Source organism: Bombina bombina, chromosome 7 (assembly GCF_027579735.1).
Source record: "Bombina bombina isolate aBomBom1 chromosome 7, aBomBom1.pri, whole genome shotgun sequence".
NCBI classification, from domain to species: domain Eukaryota; kingdom Metazoa; phylum Chordata; class Amphibia; order Anura; family Bombinatoridae; genus Bombina; species Bombina bombina.
The window spans coordinates 246,007,399-246,027,954 of record NC_069505.1 but is presented as its reverse complement, the minus strand read 5'-3'; the positions used below and the strand labels follow the sequence as shown (position 1 = coordinate 246,027,954).

The 20,556-nt window shown below is 37.4% G+C and overlaps 1 protein-coding gene across 1 annotated transcript in view; it reads right to left on the bottom strand.

Moving 5' to 3' along the window:
* LOC128666224 (monocarboxylate transporter 2) overlaps nt 1–20,556 on the bottom strand; it is a 130,061-nt gene that overhangs the window by 33,406 nt on the left and 76,099 nt on the right. The window lies entirely within an intron of this gene.

Sequence of the window (20,556 nt, the reverse complement as noted above, 5' to 3'; positions counted from 1 at the left end):
AGGGATATGAGACTTTAGTTATTCAGACTGAGCAATAGATTTAAAAAAAAGTTTCCAAATTCAATGAGCTTCTACCAACACATTTGTTCCCATAGTATTATTTGTTGTAAAGATTAGAGATGTGCAGGCCAGAAAATTTTGTTTCGGATATCCGGGAAATTTGTTGCCTGCACTATTCAGAATTTCCATTACACAAACGTAAATGCTTCAAAGCTACAGTTGAAAGGCTACACAATATTTACCTTAACCTGCTGGAGAGTGCGCTAACCCGATCCTTTTCTTGCCAGAGCCCAGCACCTGGCTTATTACTCTCGGCTCCCTGGACCTGCGCTGCTAACTTTAGTGTAACTCTTTCGAAACAAGCAAGGTAAGCTTCCTGTTAGCGCAGTCGAGGCTCGGGCAAGCAGGTTAAGGCGCTCTTCAGCACTTTAAGGTATTTAAACTTTATAAAAAAATAAAGGAAACAAATAAATACTGACTCATTTCGTCAGTATTTTTTGTTTTCTTTCATTTTAGTTGGTGCATTAATTCGGATTTTCATTTTCGGTTTCGTTTTTTGTGACGAATGTGCATTCATCAGAAAACAAATGCACATCTTTAGTAGAGATACTTAGGTAAGTGTCTGGACCACTAAATTGCAGAAACTAGTGCTGCCATCTAGTGCTCTGGCTTATGTATAATATTTTTGCAAAATTGCTGCCATATAGTGCTCCAGGCCAATGCATGTTCCTGATTTTCAACAATAGATACCAAGGGAATGAGAAAAATTAGATAATATTGGGCCGATCATCTCTGCCGCACATCGATAAATTCAGACAGAATACGCTGTTGGCAATTATCATTGCACAAGCAGTTCTGGTGAACTGCTTGTGCAATGCCGCCCCCTACAGATTTGAGGCCAATCGGCCGCTAGCAGGGGGTGTCAATCAACCAAATCGTATGCGATCGGGCGGATTGATGTCCACCGCCTCAGATGAGGTGTATGAGTTAAGGAGCAGCAGTCTTAAGACCGCAGTTTCTTAACTCCTGTTTCCGACGTTACATTCAGGGCCATTCAGCCCTTGTTAAATCGGCCCCTATAAGTAAATTATAAAGTTGTTTTCATGCTCTATGTGTGCATACAAAAAGATTGTGCACATTTATATAATGGAAGTTAGTTGGAAATGTATTTAACATTGTGTGTTCTACCTGAATCATGAAAGTTTAGATTCACCTCTTGAAGACTTGAGGAATTTACGTTCCTGGTCTCCTTTGCTCCGGACTGGTGCACATCTTAAGCCACTGTAAAACCCACAGCCCTGAATACTTACAGACAGCTTTACAGTTTCCAGTAGCAAGGGCCAGTGTCACCCTGGTGGTTCACAGTATTTTTGTTTGAAAGCTTTGTGTGTGTGCAGGTTAGGGGGTCCCAGGAGGGGAGGGACCTTGATGTGGTCCTGGGCTTAAACCATATGGCACAAAATACTACTAAATCTCCCAGTTTTGCTTTAAATATTACTGTTTGATTGCTAGAGAGTGCTGAATTTCCTGTGTGTTTATATTTTAAAATTAAAGGGAAATGCTGGGGAAAAAAGTCACACAATTCTGCATTATGTAATATGAGGATAGACTTTTTTTTAGATTTTCTTTTTTTTTAGGTTACCTTTTCTGCTGTGGCCAATTAGGGACAGTTATAAATAGGTTACTAGAGTTTGCAGCCAATGGCTGTGAGGAATATTACATTGTTCTGCACTTCCATTTCTAACAGGAACTGAAAAGCTCAGAATTACAGGAAAAGGGGACAAAATAAATAATGAAAGTATATTGCAGAGTTTTTATAAATATATGATTTATCATTTTATATTAGCATCTCAAAGTGTTTGATGTACCTTTAAAGATCCTCAGCTCTTTGTTACCAAGCTCAAACAATTCTAATTTATATTATTGCAATATTATATACTATACACTTTCTTACTTATTATTTTTAAGCTCTCTCACTGTATCAGTATAAATTACAATACAGGTTATCAAATACATTTTGTTTAACCCTTTAAGTGCTAATGACGGCTCTAAGCCGTCACAGAGTTTCCCACTCTGGTGCTAATGACGGTTTAGAGCTGTCACTAGCACTCTCCCACCTTGAGGAAGGTCTGGGGGCTCCCACCAGCTTTTACCCCGGCAATCGTGCCTGTAGAGTGACAGGCATTGCCGGGGCTTCCCGTTTAGCGTGGTGACGTCACGCGCAATAACGTCACCGCACAACTTTATTTATACTGAACAATGTTAAGTATAGGAGCAGGGGGCATGCTGCTTAGAAGCCCGTATCTCAGGCATCTACATACCCCTAAGACCCACCATTGGAAAGGTAATCGCCTAACCTTTCCAACGGTGTAAGTATTGGGGGTCTGAAAAAAATACAAAATAGATTTAAAAAAAAATTGTTCAAAAAATAAAAAAATAAAACACACATTAAAAAATCTTAGCACCCAGGTGGGAAAGTGCTTAGTACTCAAAGGGTTAAACACATTTGCCGGTTTCTTTTATGGCACAGAGTCTTAAACATCTGTGGTTGTTTTAGGTTTTAGTAAACATAATCCTTTCACAGTGAGATCAAGTTCAATAAGGAATCTGATAAGCTGAATCAGACTTATGTTAAGTAAAAGTAATTATCAGATTGCACTGAAATTCATAAAACAGCAAATCACATGCTGTGCTCAATGCTCATTTTGTTGTACCAGTCACAAGTGCAATGCAAATAAGCTTGTAAGTATAAAACTCCCCTGATATTAAAGTCAAAATTAACATTCATGATTCAGATACAGCATGAACAACTTTCCAAATCTATTTCTAATAAAATTAGCTTTGTTTTCTTGGTATCCTTTGTTGAAGAGTAAACCTAGGTAGGCTCACAGAGGCTTAGGAGTGTGTTCAAGTGTTTAGTATTCTATGGGAGCAGCATTTACAACAGTGTGTAACATTGCTATCAGCATTGTCGCAAACGCTGCTGCCAGATGGCTAAAGACACGTGCACGCTCCTTAGCAAACCAAGGATTAACCTTCAACAAAAGGGAACTAAGCAAAATTGATAATAGAAGTAAAATGGAAGGTTGTTGAAAATGCTCTATCCAACCCATTTATTGTTAACAAATTCACATATCCTTTTTCTCTCATGATGATGGCACCGACTACATAGTCCAAAAAATCTATTGGTTTCTTCATTCTACAGAAACATTTAAATGCACATTATGGTCATAAAATTACACGTTCGATTTTGTTGGAGCGGATAATTGTAAGACTCGCAGCCCTGCAATGCTATGTGATTAACCTTCACAAATCAGAAACTGTTGCTGATCCAATCCGTTGCGCTAGTCACATGACCCAGCTGTGTAACTAGCACTGCTGATTGGTTCAGCGGCAGTTTCCCGCTCTGCAGGTTCGGAGTGGTACCTCTACTATTTTTTTTTTTTGCATAAGTGAAAAATCCTTGCGGATTTTCATTTTTGCCCTTGTCGTGTTGTGTTTGTATTACAAGTTCCAAAAAAACCAAAGACGTTTTCCGCTAATGTTCACCCGAATAGCGCGAAAAACCAAACTTAAGTTTTTGTGTACGCGTGCATGTATTCCCCCATAGAGACAAAAGGAGAACAAGAAGTGTTGGAAAAAACCTAACACCCGAAATCACGCAAAGACCATCACCTTTTCGCATTCCCCAAAGAAGTCAATGGAAAGAAAAAAAAAATGTTGATAAAACAAACACCCATCGCGCAAACAACATAGCATATTAGCATTAGCAAATGTGAAATATTTACAGTAAATGCACATATCACTATTGCATACATATGTTTTATCATGTTTTCATCTACATAATTTCAAAGGGCTATAATGCACTTATACAGTATATACTGTATGTCTATATGTGTGTATATATATATATATTAATGTTTCTGTCATGTAAGTGGCAAGAGTCCATGAGCTAGTGACGTATGGGATATAAATTCCTACCTGGAGGGGGAAAAGTTTCCCAAACCTCAAAATGCCTATAAATACACCTCCCAACTCACTCATACTTCGTTGGAGGATGATGAAGCAAGTCGTGAAAAGGCGCTTCTAAGCATTTTGAAGCCCAGTTCCTCTCAAAGTACAGTCAGCTAGATTACGAGTTTTGCATTATGAGTGAAAAAGCATCGTTATGCTTTATAACACTGCTTTTTCCCTAAAACCGCTATTACAAGTCTTGTCAGAATAGGTGTACCGCACACCTTTTTGGCCGTCACGCAACGTCAGTACGGCACTTTTAAACTCCTTTTTCAATGAGACTCCCATAGCGCCGGTATTACGAGTTTTGCTGTGAGGCCAAAAAGTGAGCGTTACAGCCTAAAATGACAAGATCCGTACCGTCATCTAAAGTCAGTAGTTATGAGTTTTATGCTACAAAGCTGTAACATAAAACTCATAACTAAACTGTCACAAAGTACACTAAACACCCATAAACGACCTATTAACCCCTAAACCGAGGCTCCGGACATCGCGGCCACTTAAAAAAATTATTAACCCCTATTCCACCACTATAATAAACCTATTAACCCCTAAACCGCCGCCCTCCTACGTCGCAAACACTATTTAAATATTATTAACCCCTAATCTGCAGTCCGCCCACACCGCCACTATAATAAACCTATTAAAAACTAAACCGCAAGCCCCCCACAACGAAATATACTAAAAATAAACTATTAACCCCTAACCCTAACGTAACCCTAAGACTAAGTCTAACCCTAACACCCCCTAACTTAAATATAATTAAAATAAATCTAAATTAAACCTTACCTAAATAATTCCTATTTAAAACTACATTGTATCTATCTTAGGTTTTATTTTTATTTCACAGCTAAGTTTTTATTTTTTTTATTTTAACTAGGTAGACTAGTTAGTAAATAGTTATTAACTATTTACTAACTACCTAGTTAAAATAAATACAAAATTTACCTGTAAAATAAAACCTAACCTGCCTTACACTAAAACCTAACATTACAATAAAATTAAATAAAATTAATAAAATACAATTATCTAAAATTACAAAAAAATAAACACTAAATTACACAAAATAAAAAATAAAATAAAATTATCAAAAATAAAAACGAATTACTCCTAATAGCCCTATCAAAATAAAAAAGCCCCCCAAAATAAAAAAAACTCCCTAGCCTACACCAAACTTCCAATGGTCCTTAAAAGGGCCATTTGCGGGGCATTGCCACAAAGAAATCAGCTCTTTTCCTTGTAAAAAAAAAAAATACAAACACCCCCCAACAGTAAAAACCATCACCCACCCAACCAAACCCCCCAAATAAAAACCTAAGCTAATCATTGCCCTGAAAAGGGCATTTAGATGGGCATTGCCCTTAAAAGGGCATTTAGCTCTTTTACATTGCCCAAACCCTAAGCTAAAAATAAAACCCACCCAATAAACCCTTAAAAAAACCTAGCACTAACCCCTGACGATTCACTTACAGTTTTCGAAGACCGGACATCCATCCTCATCCAGGCGGCAGAATTCTTCATCCAAGCAGGCAGAAGTCTTCATCCAGACAGCATCTTCTATCTTCATCCATCCGTGTGTAGCGGGTCCATCTTCAAGACATCCGGCGTGGAGCATCCTCTTCTTACGATCGCCGCTGGATTCAATCAGCCAATAGGATTGAGCTCTCATTCTATTGGCTGTTCCAATCAGCCAATAGGATGAAAGCTCAATCCTATTGGCTGATTGCAACAGCCAATAGGATTTTTTCCCCTTTAATTCCTATTGGCTGATAGAATTCTATCAGCCAATCGGAATGTAAGGGACGCCATCTTGGATGACGTCACTTAAAGGGAAACTTCATTTTCCAGCGGCGATCGTAAGAAGAGGATGCTCCGCGCTGGATGCCTTGAAGATGGACCCACTCCGCGCCGGATGGAAGAAGATAGAAGATGCCGTCTGGATGAAGCCGGCTTCAATGAGGACTTCTACCCGCTTGGATGAAGACTTCTGCCGCCTGGATGAGGATGGATGCCCGGTCTTCGAAAACTGTAAGTGGATAGTCGGGGGTTAGTGTTAGGTTTTTTAAGGGTTTATTGGGTGGGTTTTATTTTTAGCTTAGGGTTTGGGCAATGTAAAAGAGCTAAATGCCCTTTTAAGGGCAATGCCCATCCAAATGCCCTTTTCAGGGCAATGGTTAGCTTAGGATTATTTAGAAAGGTTTTTATTTGGGGGGGGGTTTGGTTGGGTGGGTGGTGGGTTTTACTGTTGGGGGTTATATTAGTTATATAGTAGCTAGCTTAGTTTTATTTTTACAGGTAAGTATTTAGTTTTAAATAGGAATTATTTAGGTAATAATTGTAAGTTTAGTTTAGATTTATTTTAATTATATTTAAGTTAGGAGGGGTTAGGGTTAGATTTAGGCTTAGGGTTACTTTAGGGTTAGGGTTATGCTTAGGGTTAGGTGTTAATATATTTATTTATTTAGTGTTAGTGATGTGGGAGGCCAAAGGTTTAGGGGTTAATAACTTTAGTATAGTGGCGGCAGATAAGGTTTTAATGACTGTAATGTAGGTGCCGGCAGATTAGGGGTTAATAGTTTTATTTAGGTGGCGGCGATGTTAGGGGCAGCAGATTAGGGGTGTTTAGACGTGGTTTTTATGTTAGGGTGTTAGGTTTAAACGTAACTTTTTCTTTCCCCATAGAATTCGTGCACGTTAAAACACTGCTTGTATTTGGGTGAGGTATGGAGCTCAACGCAACTATATCGCCCGCGCAATCCGGGTTATACAAAACCTGTAATAGCAGCGCTATAGGGAGGTTAAATATCGGCACTTTTGTGGAGGTCATTAATTTCCCTATATCGCTCAAAACTCGTAATCTAGCTGAGTGTTTGTCTGAGGGATGTGAAGGGAGTATTGCCTGATGATGCTATGTTTTCACCTATGGGAAATCTATTCTAAGGCTCTCTGTAAATTCGGTCGTGGGGATTCATCTCTGCCTCCCTTTACAGATCGACATTATACTCCTCTACCATTACACCTCTGCTGATATGTTTCAGTACTGGTTTGGCTGTCTGCTATATGTGGATAGGTGTCTTCAGGTAAGTATATATCTTTTTTTTAAGACACTCTCAGCTATGTTTGGCACTTTCTATTTTTAAAGTTTTAAATATATATTGCATATATTTGCCATGAGTCAGGTCTATGTTCATTTCCCTTTGCAGTCTAACAACATCAGCATGGAAAAATATGTTTGGGAGAAATTTAGTAATTTTTTTCTTACCTGAGGTTCCAGTTAGTTGTAACTTCGGTCTTGTTTTTTTCAAATTTTCGCAGGCAAATTAGGCTCGCGATGGCGCAAAATTATTCTATTTATTGCGTCATTCTTGGCGCAATTTTTTTTGGCGTGGAAGTTGCTATGTTGTGACTCGAGTCACATCATTTCTTGCGTCTTTGTTGAGGCAAATTTTTGGGGCGCAAAGTTGCGCCTGTTATGACGCGAATCGTGTAATTTCCAGTTAACCTTGGCGGCAAAAGTTTTTTTCTCAGCATTTGCGTCATCTTTGGCGCCAAAAATTTTGTTACATTAAGTCTCTCCCTTTTTTGTCTCTCTGTTTTTATTTGTTACAGAGGGCTATGATATTTGCTTTTGTTTTTCATATAAACATTTTTTCCCATTCCTGAAACTGCTATTTTCTGGAAATTGGATATTTTGTTTAAATGTTATTTTTTCTTTTTTGTTACATTTTTCAAGATGTCTCAAACTGATCTTGCCTCTGATGTTACTGTAGAAACTATGCTGCTTGTACACAATTTCTACCAAAGCTATGTGTGTATATTTTTTAATTAGCTGATTTTATTTCTTCAGCTCAAATATGTGGCACTTGTTATGTTGTATTATTCATACTGATAATGTTTCTATAGTACATATACATCTACTGTTTTACCTTCACAGTCTAATGTACATGATATTACTGTTGATATAAGGGATTATATTGCAAAAGACATAGAGAAGGCTATGACTGCTATTCCACCTTCAAATTAACGTAAACAATCTCTCCTAACTGTTCATAAACCTTTGAAGTTTGTATTGATCGACAGCATACTGTAGTATTTCTGCTGATGTGGTTTTCTCTGACTCAGAGGATCCTATTTCAGAGACTGATTTTGATAAATTAAACTTTCAATTCAATGTATTCATTCTTTATTAAGTATTAAGTATTGTTTACTTTGAGTATTGAGGAATCTAGTCCTCTTGATAACAGGAATAGCAAATGTTTGAATTCTGTTTTTTTAAGCTTCTGAGGTAACTCTTGATTTTTTTTCTTATTCTAGATGCTATTTATCATATGTTTAGTAAGGAATCTAAACTTAGTGCTTCTTTTTACCTTTCTTCTAGGTTTTTAAAGCTATATCCTTTACATATGGCTAATTTAGTGTTTTTAGGTAAAAGTCTCTAAAGGTGGGACTATTTCTTCTCTTGCCGAACGTACTTCTATCCTATGGAAGAAATTTGTTCTTTTAAGGATCTTTGTTTCCTATCTTAAGAGAAGCATATATTAACATATTGGCCATGTTTGTTGACCTGCCATTTTTACGGCTGTTTCAACTTTTTTGGGTGGACAGTTTTATTATCAGATCTTGATTTGTCTAAGCATTGTTCTTTTACTTCAACATGCTAATCATTTAATTTATGATGCTATATTTTATGTCATTTTAACTGATATTAAATCTTTGTTTTTAGCCATTTTTACTAGAAAAGTTTTATGGCCTAAATCCCTGATATGGTGTTTAAATTTAGATTACTATCTTATTATTTTAGGATAGTAATTTGTTTAAGATTTTCTATTGGATTTTATTTTCTTCTCTATTTCTGGAGGAAAGGGAGTCTTTTCTGCCCCAAAATAAGAAACCTAAGGGTAATTTTTAAGCTCCCAATTGTTTTTTAATTCTATTAAGGCCTCTGGCTCTGATTTTAGATTTTTTTCTGAATTTGAATTATTCCAAGCCTTATAATTAAACTAATTTCAGCCCCTAAGACTGCATGAAGGTGCAGCCTTTTAACCAGTTCTACTGGTGGGAGGGCAGATTAAATTTATTTCAACACATTTGGACAGTTTCTGTTCAAATCAGTGGATTCAGAATATTGTTTTTTCAGGAGTATCGAATGGGTTTCAGAATAAAAAAAACCCATGGGAAGATTATTTTCCATGTTATAACAATTCCTGTGAAAGCTCAGGTTTTTCTGAATTGTGTTTCAGATTTAGAGTTTTCAGAGGTGATGGTTCCAGTTCCTCTACAGGAATGGAGTTTGGGTTTCTATTCATTGTCCTAAAAAAAAAAATTGTTCAGACCAATTCTGGATCTGAAATTTTAATATGGTTTTGTAAGAGTTTCAACTTTCAAGATGGTGACTATAGGTACTATTCTGCCTTTCTGTTTAGCAAGGTTACTTCATGTCCACAATAGACTTACAGGACGCTTATTTTCGTTTAATTGATTTTTTATTGAGGTTCGATTTCAATACGAGTGGACATTTAACAGACATGAGTAGTTAAAAAGTAATAGTCAAAACAGTGATACAACCATATAAATAGAAAAAGTACAAAGTTATTATGAGTCATGTTGTTGCACAAAAGTCTAGAAACCTTGTTTTAAATAAATATATATTTGGTAATGAAGGTAGCTATTATAATGGCTGTTAGGCTAGCTAATATAGGATAAGTATAAAGCTTTGTAGCTACAAGCATGACCCTTACAATTCTATTGTCCTGATAAAAACATGTCTAGTATGAGATAGGAGTAAGATACTGTAGAAAAGCAGACTATATCAAGGCACTTAAAAAGCAACAACGTATCAGGATTAACTACTAGCTAAGTGAAAACTTGGGTCAATGTGCTGACAGGCAATACGGGGGGGTAGTTCAGCAGCGGGTAAGCACCGCTACAAAGATGTGAGGGTGGGGGTGGTGGAGGCGGATTCTGTCTTATGGACTTTGGGGTTTAAAAACGTGGGTGACGGAGGTACAACTCCCCTAACAGTATGATGAGTTTCAGGATATTAGAAAAAGATATAAAAAGCATGACAATGAACCATTGGACAGAGTAACTCCTATGCTTGAATTCTAAAGGACAAATTGTGCTAATTACTACAGAAATAACAAATATCTGTGAATAACAGTACAATATAGCCAATATAGCTTGAGAGCCTGTTAACATACTAATTTATAGTGTGACTGGGTTATGGTCTCTTTTAATGTCTCCTTTATCAAGCAAAGGCAGTTTCTAAACTCATATGTAGATACACATATGAACCAAAGAACACAACATACATATTAATTATAGTACCTTAAATAAACTTTACTGCAGTCTCATATCAGCATATATGAGGTATCTTGAGTTTTAAATTGTGATGCTCAATAGTGGCATTTTTACTGGGATGAGTTGGATATCTCGCCCTTTAAGATGTTGGCTTACAACATGGTATGACAAAGCTATAAATAATGCTATCTAGGTAGACGAGAATCTTTTACAACACTACTGAGCAGATAAACCTTCTCTACTCATTCTTAACACATATACATAGACCCAAGGAATAATAACCACATAGACCTAACTGTTTAATTACAATACAATAGTAGGAGATCTCTAAATAAGTTCTGTAATCTGGGCACACTTAACTAATACTGAAATAAAACTTTAAAGGGCCATGAAACCCACATTTTTTCTTTCATGATTTAGAATGAGAATGCAATTTTAAACATCTTTCTAATTTACTTCTATTATCTAATGTGTTTTATTCTCTTGATATTCTTTGCTGAAAAGCATATCTAGATATGCTCAGTAGCTGCTGATTGGTTGCTGCACATAGAAGCCTCGTGTGATTGGCTCATCATGTGCATTGCTTTTTCTTCAACTAAGGATATCTAAAAAATGAAGCAAAATACATAATAGAAGTAAATTGTAATGTTGTTTAAATTTGTATTCTCTATCTGAATCATGAAAGAAAGATTTTGGGTTTAGTGGCCCTTTAAGTTTTTAAAGGTTTAAAACCAGGTTTATATTGCCTGGGGCAGTATAATACCTCACTCTTCTGACTATTAGGTCGTAATATTAGGTATCATTGTCCCATGGGCCAAATCACAAACAAGTTCAATACAATACATTAACAATGGTAAAAAAATAGCTTCCAATTTGAACACATCTGAGGACTGAGCAATACCCTGCATAACTGAGTTACTATATTTAGGATCACATCTAACTGATAGGTGGGGATATATGACTGTCTACCCAATCCCAGTCTTCTGTAGGTATGTATTATACGGATAAAAGAGTGTTCTAGGATATAAGGCTCTCCCGGGCCATCTAAAGTGAGGTCACTGAAAGTCTACATCCGAGATTTCCATCTTTCAAGTAGATGTGGCTATACCAATGCATATCATTTCTCTTTGGAGAAGATCTCCTCAAAGCTATTGTACATCCAAGGCGTAATGTCGTCGACGTGTCTGAAGACTTTCCATGACTGTGAGACTGTGAGGACGACTGAAGTGCCATTTCAGGCACTGTCGATGCTGCTAGAGTGGAATGGTCTATCAAAAGTGAATCCAACGCGTGTACATCCCTTGCAACACCGACATAGTCCATTGTTGATCTAGTTGGTGAATCGGTAAGGACCTGGGTGTGGGAGCTAGGGACAGCGTTCTGTAAAGTTGTCTCAAATTCCTCTGAGCTATTTTCGCTGCTTGCGAGCCCTGGGTATAGTGATTGGAGCAAACCTTCAAAGCACCCGTCCATTTTTTGTTCAAGTTCCCTTGACAGGTCTTTGATGACTACATTGTAGATATGTCCATCCATACTGAGGGGATAATGGGTTCAGATAGGCTGCCATATCTGGTAAGCAACTCTTAGCTAAAGACTGCCAGTATTACTTAGTTATTGGATTGCAGCTTCATAATCCGGGTTACCGGGAGGGGAATGTGCAAGATAGTAAGGCCGCTGCTTGGTAAACTTACAGCCGTCTAAGTCAGAGCCTCCGGCTTCCCCTTGAGCATTGAGAGGTAATCTGTAAATAGTAGGCAATGTTACCCGGAGGTGAAGAAAAGATGGCGTCTTCCTCTTGTGCACTGCTTTGATCTTGATGGGTATGGGAGATGGTAAGTTCCACTAAGCTAGCATCCTACGCTGTAACCATTGCCTGATATGTTTCCCCCAACAATCAGTCCCCTTTTAGGGACAATTTGTCTGCTCTGAGCAGTCAAGAATGCTTAAAGTTTTCTAAATATAGCCGGAGCTGATGTGTAGTGCAACCGCTCAGATGCAGAGCTAGCTCCGCCCCCCAGGACGTTTATTTTCAATTCATTCAAACCACTATTGTTTTCTGAAATTCTCTTTTCTAGATAAGCATTACTAATTTGCCGCTCGTCCTTTTGGGCTAGTGGCAGCTCAGAGATTCTTTTCAAATATTCTTGTTGCCCTTCTATCTGTATTCAGAGAGCAGGGTATTGCGGTGTTTCCTTATTTGTATGATATTTATTGCTAGCTTTAATCTTTTCATTCAGCAGAATCTCACTTGAAACAACTAGTGTGGTTTTCTCAAGACATGGTTGGAGGATCAATTTACAATAGTGTTTCTTGATTCCTTAGACAAGGGTCGCCTTTTTAGGTTTCCAGATACATTTTAGTGTCTATTATTCTTTCTCTGATAGACTACAGACAAATTAAGTTAATTTTAGTTTGTCTAAACCCTCAGTCTCCTTCAATGGTAATGTGCATGGAAGTTTTTGGTCTCATGGCTGCAGCATCAGGTGCGATCCTCTTTGCTCTTTTTCATTTGGGGCCTCTAAAGCTTTGCATGTTGCACAATAGGTGCAGGGATTATTTTCAGTTATCACAACTGGTATACTTAAATTCCAACACTTTTTTCTCCCTGATTTGGTGATTGGACCATCACCTTATTGTTCAGGGGCCTCATTTGTTCATCCCTACCTGGATTGTATTGTCAACAGATGCAAGTTTTTCAGTTGGGGGAGCTGTCTGAGAGTCTCTGACAGCACTAGGGGTTTGGAAATCTCAGGAGGCGAGGTTACCAATCAATATTTGTCAATCATCAAGGAGGGACTCGAAGTCCTTCAGTTATGGAGGAAGTATCTTGGATACTTTCTTGGACGGAATCCAACTCTTGTCTAATTTCTGCGATTCATCTCTCAGGTGTAGACAATTGGGAAGGGGATTATCACAGCCATCAGACTTTATATCTGGGGGAGTGCTCTCCTCTCAGATGTGTTTTTTTCATCTTGTACAGATGTGGGGTCTTCCAGACATAGATCTGAAGGTCTCTTGTCTAAACAAGAAGTTTTGCAGATTCTTTTACAAGTCCAAGGATCCTCAGGCGGAGATAGTGGATGCTCTAGCGGTTCTTTGTTTTTTACCAACCTGCTTAACTTTTTTCCGCCTCTGGTTCGTTTTCCAAGGGCGATCTTCAAGATCATAATGAACTTTTTTTATGTGTTTCTGATAGCTCCAGCTTGGTCTCTCAGGTTTTGGTATGCAGACCTTGTCAGGATGTTGAGTTGCCAGCCTTGGCCACTTCCTTTAAGGCCAGACCTTCTGTTTCAGGGGCCGTTTTTTCCATAGGATCTCAAATGTCTAAATTTGAAGGTTTGGAAATTAAACGCTTAAGTATTTAGTAATAGATGTTTCACTGACTCAGTAATTAGCACTATGATACAAGCTCATAAGTCTGTTTCTAGGAGATTTTATTTTCGGGTTTGGAAAACCTATATTTCATGATGTTCAACTCATGATTATTCTTGGCATTCTTTTAGAATTTCTAGGATTTTACAGTTTCTTCAGGATGGTTTGGACTAACGTTGTGTCTGCAAATTCTTTGGAAGTACAATTTTTCTGCTGTTTCTGTCTTATTTCATACAAAGATTGCTTAACTTCCTGATATTCACCGTTTTGTTCAGGTTTTGGTTCATATTAAACCTGTTTTTAAATTTAATGATACACAAGATATGCTGGGGTACACAATTGCTAGGTTACACAAATGCTAAACCAAGCTAATATCTATTTGAGGCGCCAAGCGTTCAGAGTACTAACAATCTCATAGAGAGCTATATGTAGATAAGTAACAAAAACAAAATAGGACCCAGAAATAAATAATATAATAAAAAATAAAAGATGAAAAATAAAAATATATAAATATAAACAATATATAAAAAATAATAAGTAAATAAAAACAGGAAAAACAAATGTTAATATCACAGATCAGCTAGTGACATAAACTAAAATAAAAAATCCAAGACTATTAATAAACCACAGTCCAGAATGTAAATAAGGGTCCTTAGGTGAGATGAAAGACTCAAGTCGATGACAGGAAAGTCTCACACCTCCAGGCAGCTCCTCTAAAGTGTCACGCCAAAACACAGTAGATTCTAGAATACAAAAGATAGAGGGTGCCACATAGTGCAAATCAGCTGGTCAAACCAAATAGTAATATAGATAAAGGAGTCAATCCTACTCACATGATGATAGGCAAATATGTGCTATACAGGCAAGCCGGAGCCAAAAAGTCGTCCGGCAGACTCTCAGGCACAACTGGATCAGGGGTAATCCTCGTCCCACCAAGTACGGAAGTCCAGAGATTCCACTAGAAGCCACAGATAGCACTCAGCAACCAATCAACAATCCAAGAAAAGATAAGATGCAGTAGTGAGATGAGATATAAAAGGTTTAATAAAATGCTTTAAAACAGCAACGCGTTTCTCAGTGGCACAGCACCGTTTCCTCAGGCTTTCCTTAAGCGCCTCCATTTCTTCTCTTTCATATATCTGTAGTATCGTTTGGGACTCAGGATCCCTACAACTGGAGAGCCGAATCGCTGGGTCTTTCATCCACTTTGACAGCTTGTATACCTACTGGGTTTTGGTTTGTGGATCATGATCTGACTAAAGGAACACTTTACTGCACATTTCTATTATACAAGGATATATTTCTATATTATACCTTGTTTACACATTTGTGAATTTACTCCTATTGTGCTTAATTGTTTTTGTTTTTTATACTATTATATGCTTGATGTAGTGATTTTTCATACATTGCCTCTCTCTCCTATCCTTACTAGATATTGACACTGTCACATTATACCTATTTTTATATTATCCACATTGGATATTGGCATTGTTACATTACACATACCATTGTTTGCACCTTATATTGTTGCACTTTATATTGCTAGACTAAATTTGTAGCGCTCTAAATCGCTACATCACACTTATACAGTCACATTTATATCTACATATGCGCATATTTGTCTAGGTATGTGCATATGCATATATATTTAGATATATTAGGAATCCTATTATTGTATTATTAATTGGTGTGCTCCCCCTTGTTTGTCTCAGTGTGCCGTTGGTAATCCTTCTGGTGCACTTATATACAATCGTTGCTATTTTTTTTATTAGACAGTGCTAATACAAGTGTAACTGTACTTGTAATGTATTTTGGAGTGTTTTGTGAAACTTTGTTTCAGAAAACAGTTAACCACAGCTCTGAGATCGCGGTAAGGATTGAAACGTAAAGGGTAATTGCGCTAGCGCAATCGCGATTCCGCTCCACTTGTAATTTCAGCAAAAAGTAAATGGCTCGCAAAAATATGATTACGCTAGCGCAAAACCGTTTGTGCCTCACTTGTAATCTAGCCCATACCATAATAGGGTTGCTAGCTTTAAAATCACATGCTCTATTAAATCAGAGCATGTAATTGTTTTACGATAATGTCCTTTAATCAAATAAATTAATTTCTAATGGAACGATATAGCTACCATGTCATTTTTTACATTATTTTAATCCGTTTAAATGCTTTATGCACACACAGACATGCTGCTATCATAAGGTTTCAGATATCTAATATTATTTATGTAGAGTAAAAGTTTAAAAGAAAAAAGGTAAAGTACTCTGCTATTACATTAATTAAAACTAAGTTTCCATTCGGAATAATGAGCAACCAGACAGGGGACACAAAGAATTATTTTATATACAGTATGTTAAAGAATTAAACATTTAGGCGCAGAATTGAAATTTTGGAAGCAATAGCTCCTGCAATTTGTCCTAAATTATTGTGCACTCTATGTTCACTTTCAGCTAGATTACGAGTTTTGAGCGCTATAGGGAAATTAACTAACGCAACAAAAGTGGCGTTATTTAATCCCCTATATCGCTGCCATTACAAGTTTTAAAAAACCCGGCTTGTGCGTGCGATATGGGGTTTTTAAGCTCCATACCGCACCAAAAACAAGCACTGATTTGACATGCTCGTGCATACTTTCCCCATAGACATCAATGGGGAGAGCAGGGAAACAAAAAACTAACACCTGCGATCGCGGAAAGAAAAGCTCCATAACGCAACCCCATTGATGTATATGGGGAAAAAGAAAATACAGTTTAAACCCAACACTCTAACATAAACTCCACCTCTTAACACCCCTAATCTGCTGTCCCCGACATCGCCGACGCCTGCCTACAGTTATTAACCCCTAATCTGCCACTCCCGATATCCCCGCCACCTAAAGGTATTAACCCCTAATCTGCTGCTCCCAATATTGCCGCCACTATACTAAAAAGTTATTAACCCCAATTTCACTGCACCCCAACATCGTCCTCACTATATATTATATTAACCTCTATTACGCCACTCCCCGACATCGCCGTAACTAAATAAAGCTATTAACCCCTAAACCTCTGGCCTCCCACATCACTACCACTAAATAAACCTATTAACCCCTAAGCCACCAGCCCCCCCATATCGCAACAACCTAAATTAAACTATTAACCCCTAACTCTAACGTAACCCTAAACCGCCAGCCCCCCACATCGCAACAACCTAAATTAAACTATATTAACCCCTAAACCTAACGTAACCCTAACCTTAACATAATTAAAATAGATCTAAATTAAACTTACAATTATTAACTAAATAATTCCTATTTAAAACTAAATACCTGTGAAATAAAACCTAAGCTAGCTACAATATAACTAATAGTTATATTGTAGCTATCTTAGGTTTTATTTTTATTTCACAGCTAAGTTTGTATTTATTTTAACTAGGTAGACTAGTTAGTAAATAGTTATTAACTATTTACTAACCACCTAGTTAAAATAAATACAAACTTACCTGTGAAATAAAACATAACCTGCCTTACACTAAAAATAAAAAAAAATATTCCTATTCTAATACCCTTTAAAAAAAAAAACACCCCAAAATAAAAAAGCCAAATCTAAAATAAACTACCAAGGGACCTTAAAAGGGCCTTTTGTAGGGCATTGCCCTAAGTTAAACAGCTTTTTTGCTACAAAAGAAAATCAAACACCCCTAAAAAAATACATTACATAAAATAACAAACAAATTATCAAAAATAATAAAAATTCTAATACCCATTAAAAAAAAACACCCCAAAATAAAAAACCTAATCTAGAATAAACTACCAATGGCCCTTAAAAGGGCCTTTTGTAGGGCCTTGCCCTAAAGAAATAAGCTCTGTTTATGAAATAAAAATACAAATACCCCACCACTATCTAAAAAACCTAAGCACCCATTGCCCTGAAAGGGGCATTTGGATGGGCATTGCCCTTAAAAGGGCATTTAGTTCTTTTACTGCCCAAACCCTAATCTAAAAATAAAACCCACCCAAAAAAAACTTAAAACAACCTAACATTAACCCCAAGACGATCCACTTACAGTTTTTGAAGTCCCGCTTGAACGGTCTTCATCCCGGCGGAGAAGTCCTCATCCAAGACGGCCTCTTCAATCTTCATCCCGGCGGCGAAGTCCTCATCCAAGCAGCGAGAAGTCTTCATCCAGGTGACCTCTTCAATCTTCATCCAGGCGGCATCTTCTATCTTGATCCCAGTGGCACGGAGCTGGGCGATCCTGAAGACATCCGGCGCAGAGCATCCTCTTTATACGGTCGCCGCCTTACACTGAATCTTCAATGCAAGGTACGCGATCCAAGATGTCGTCCCTTGCATTCCTATTGGCTGAAAAATTTGAATCAACCAATAGGAATTAGAGCTGCTAAAATCCTATTGGCTGTTCAAATCAGCCAATAGGATTTAAGCAGCTGTCATTCTATTGGCTGATTCAAATTTTAAGAGCCCTTGGAAGTTTATTTTAGATTAGGCTTTTTTTATTTTGGGGTGTTTTTTTTTTTTTTTTTTTTTTTTTTAAAGGCTATTAGAATAGGAATCATTTTTATTTATTTTTTTGGAAAATTTCGTTTTTTGTTTGTAATGATATGTTTTTTAATTTTTGTAATGTTAGCCTGTATAGCCTGTAAAACCTATCTTAATTACTACATCTCTAACATCACAATATAAGAGATGACAGCCGCAACTTAAAGCAGTCCATTAATATCTGCAAACTGTGGGCGACCACAAATGCAACAATATTATTAAATCAGCGTGTAAGGCGACTAGATATAACAGTTGATAGAGAAAGCCTGATAACATTTGCCACAGATTATAAATCACTGGAGTTCAAAACCGGTGAAATATCAACACCACTACTGATTAAAGCACAAACTCTTAATTTGTAAGATAAGTTGTGTTAAAGTACATCAAGCACCTCCACGTGCCATACATCAATTAAATCCATCTATAATCCATGTTACAATATCAGTTTAATTATACAGTATATATTAATACATATATCTAGGCAATTTCAGCCATCTCTATATTCCATTGAATAATAAAATGGAATAGTGAATATATACTGTCACTATATATACATGCAAATAGTATAATTTACTGCAACATGAGTGACAAGAAATAAATATTGAGTTCAATCCGTATTGTGAACTTATAACTATTTAGGACTTAGTATTCCAACTGAAGAAGTGAATAGCTCATATACAGGGAGTGCAGAATTATTAGGCAAATTAGTATTTTGACCACATCATCCTCTTATGCATGTTGTCTTACCCCAAGCTGTATAGGCTCGAAAGCCTACTACCAATTAAGCATATTAGGTGATGTTCATCTCTGTAATGAGAAGGGGTGTGGTCTAATGACATCAACACCCTATATCAGGTGTGCATAATTATTAGGCAATTTCCTTTCCTTTGGCAAAATGGGTCAAAAGAAGGACTTGACAGGCTCAGAAAAGTAAAAAATAGTGAGATATCTTGCAGAGGGATGCAGCACTCTTAAAATTGCAAAGCTTCTGAAGCGTGATCATCGAACAATCAAGCGTTTCATTCAAAATAGTCATCAGGGTCGCAAGAAGCGTGTGGAAAAACCAAGGCGCAAAATAACTGCCCATGAACTGAGAAAAGTCAAGCGTGCAGCTGCCAAGATGCCACTTGCCACCAGTTTGGCCATATTTCAGAGCTGCAACATCACTGGAGTGCCCAAAAGCACAAGGTGTGCAATACTCAGAGACATGGCCAAGGTAAGAAAGGCTGAAAGACGACCACCACTGAACAAGACACACAAGCTGAAACGTCAAGACTGGGCCAAGAAATATCTCAAGACTGATTTTTCTAAGGTTTTATGGACTGATGAAATGAGAGTGAGTCTTGATGGGCCAGATAGATGGGCCCGTGGCTGGATTGGTAAAGGGCAGAGAGCTCCAGTCCGACTCAGACCCCAGCAAGGTGGAGGTGGAGTACTGGTTTGGGCTGGTATCATCAAAGATGAGCTTGTGGGGCCTTTTCGGGTTGAGGATGGAATCAAGCTCAACTCCCAGTCCTACTGCCAGTTTCTGGAAGACACCTTCTTCAAGCAGTGGTACAGGAAGAAGTCTGCATCCTTCAAGAAAAACATGATTTTCATGCAGGACAATTCTCCATCACACGCGTCCAAATACTCCACAGCGTGGCTGGCAAGAAAGGGTATAAAAGAAGAAAATCTAATGACATGGCCTCCTTGTTCACCTGATCTGAACCCCATTGAGATTCTGTGGTCAATCATCAAATGTGAGATTTACAAGGAGGGAAAACAGTACACCTCTCTGAACAGTGTCTGGGAGGCTGTGGTTGCTGCTGCACGCAATGTTGATGGTGAACAGATCAAAACACTGACAGAATCCATGGATGGCAGGCTTTTGAGTGCCCTTGCAAAGAAAGGTGGCTATATTGGTCACTGATTTGTTTTTGTTTTGTTTTTGAATGTCAGAAATGTATATTTGTGAATGTTGAGATGTTATATTGGTTTCACTGGTAAAAATAAATAATTGAAATGGGTATATATTTGTTTTTTGTTAAGTTGCCTAATAATTATGCACAGTAATAGTCACCTGCACACACAGATATCCCCCTAAAATAGCTAAAACTAAAAACAAACTAAAAACTACTTCCAAAAATATTCAGCTTTGATATTAATGAGTTTTTTGGGTTCATTGAGAACATGGTTGTTGTTCAATAATAAAATTAATCCTCAAAAATACAACTTGCCTAATAATTCTGCACTCCCTGTACAGAGAGATTCACCTACCTTGACAGTGCCAATAATAAATACTATTTAGTACAGTATTTACTAGTATTTCTTAGAGATACAAGTCCTTAA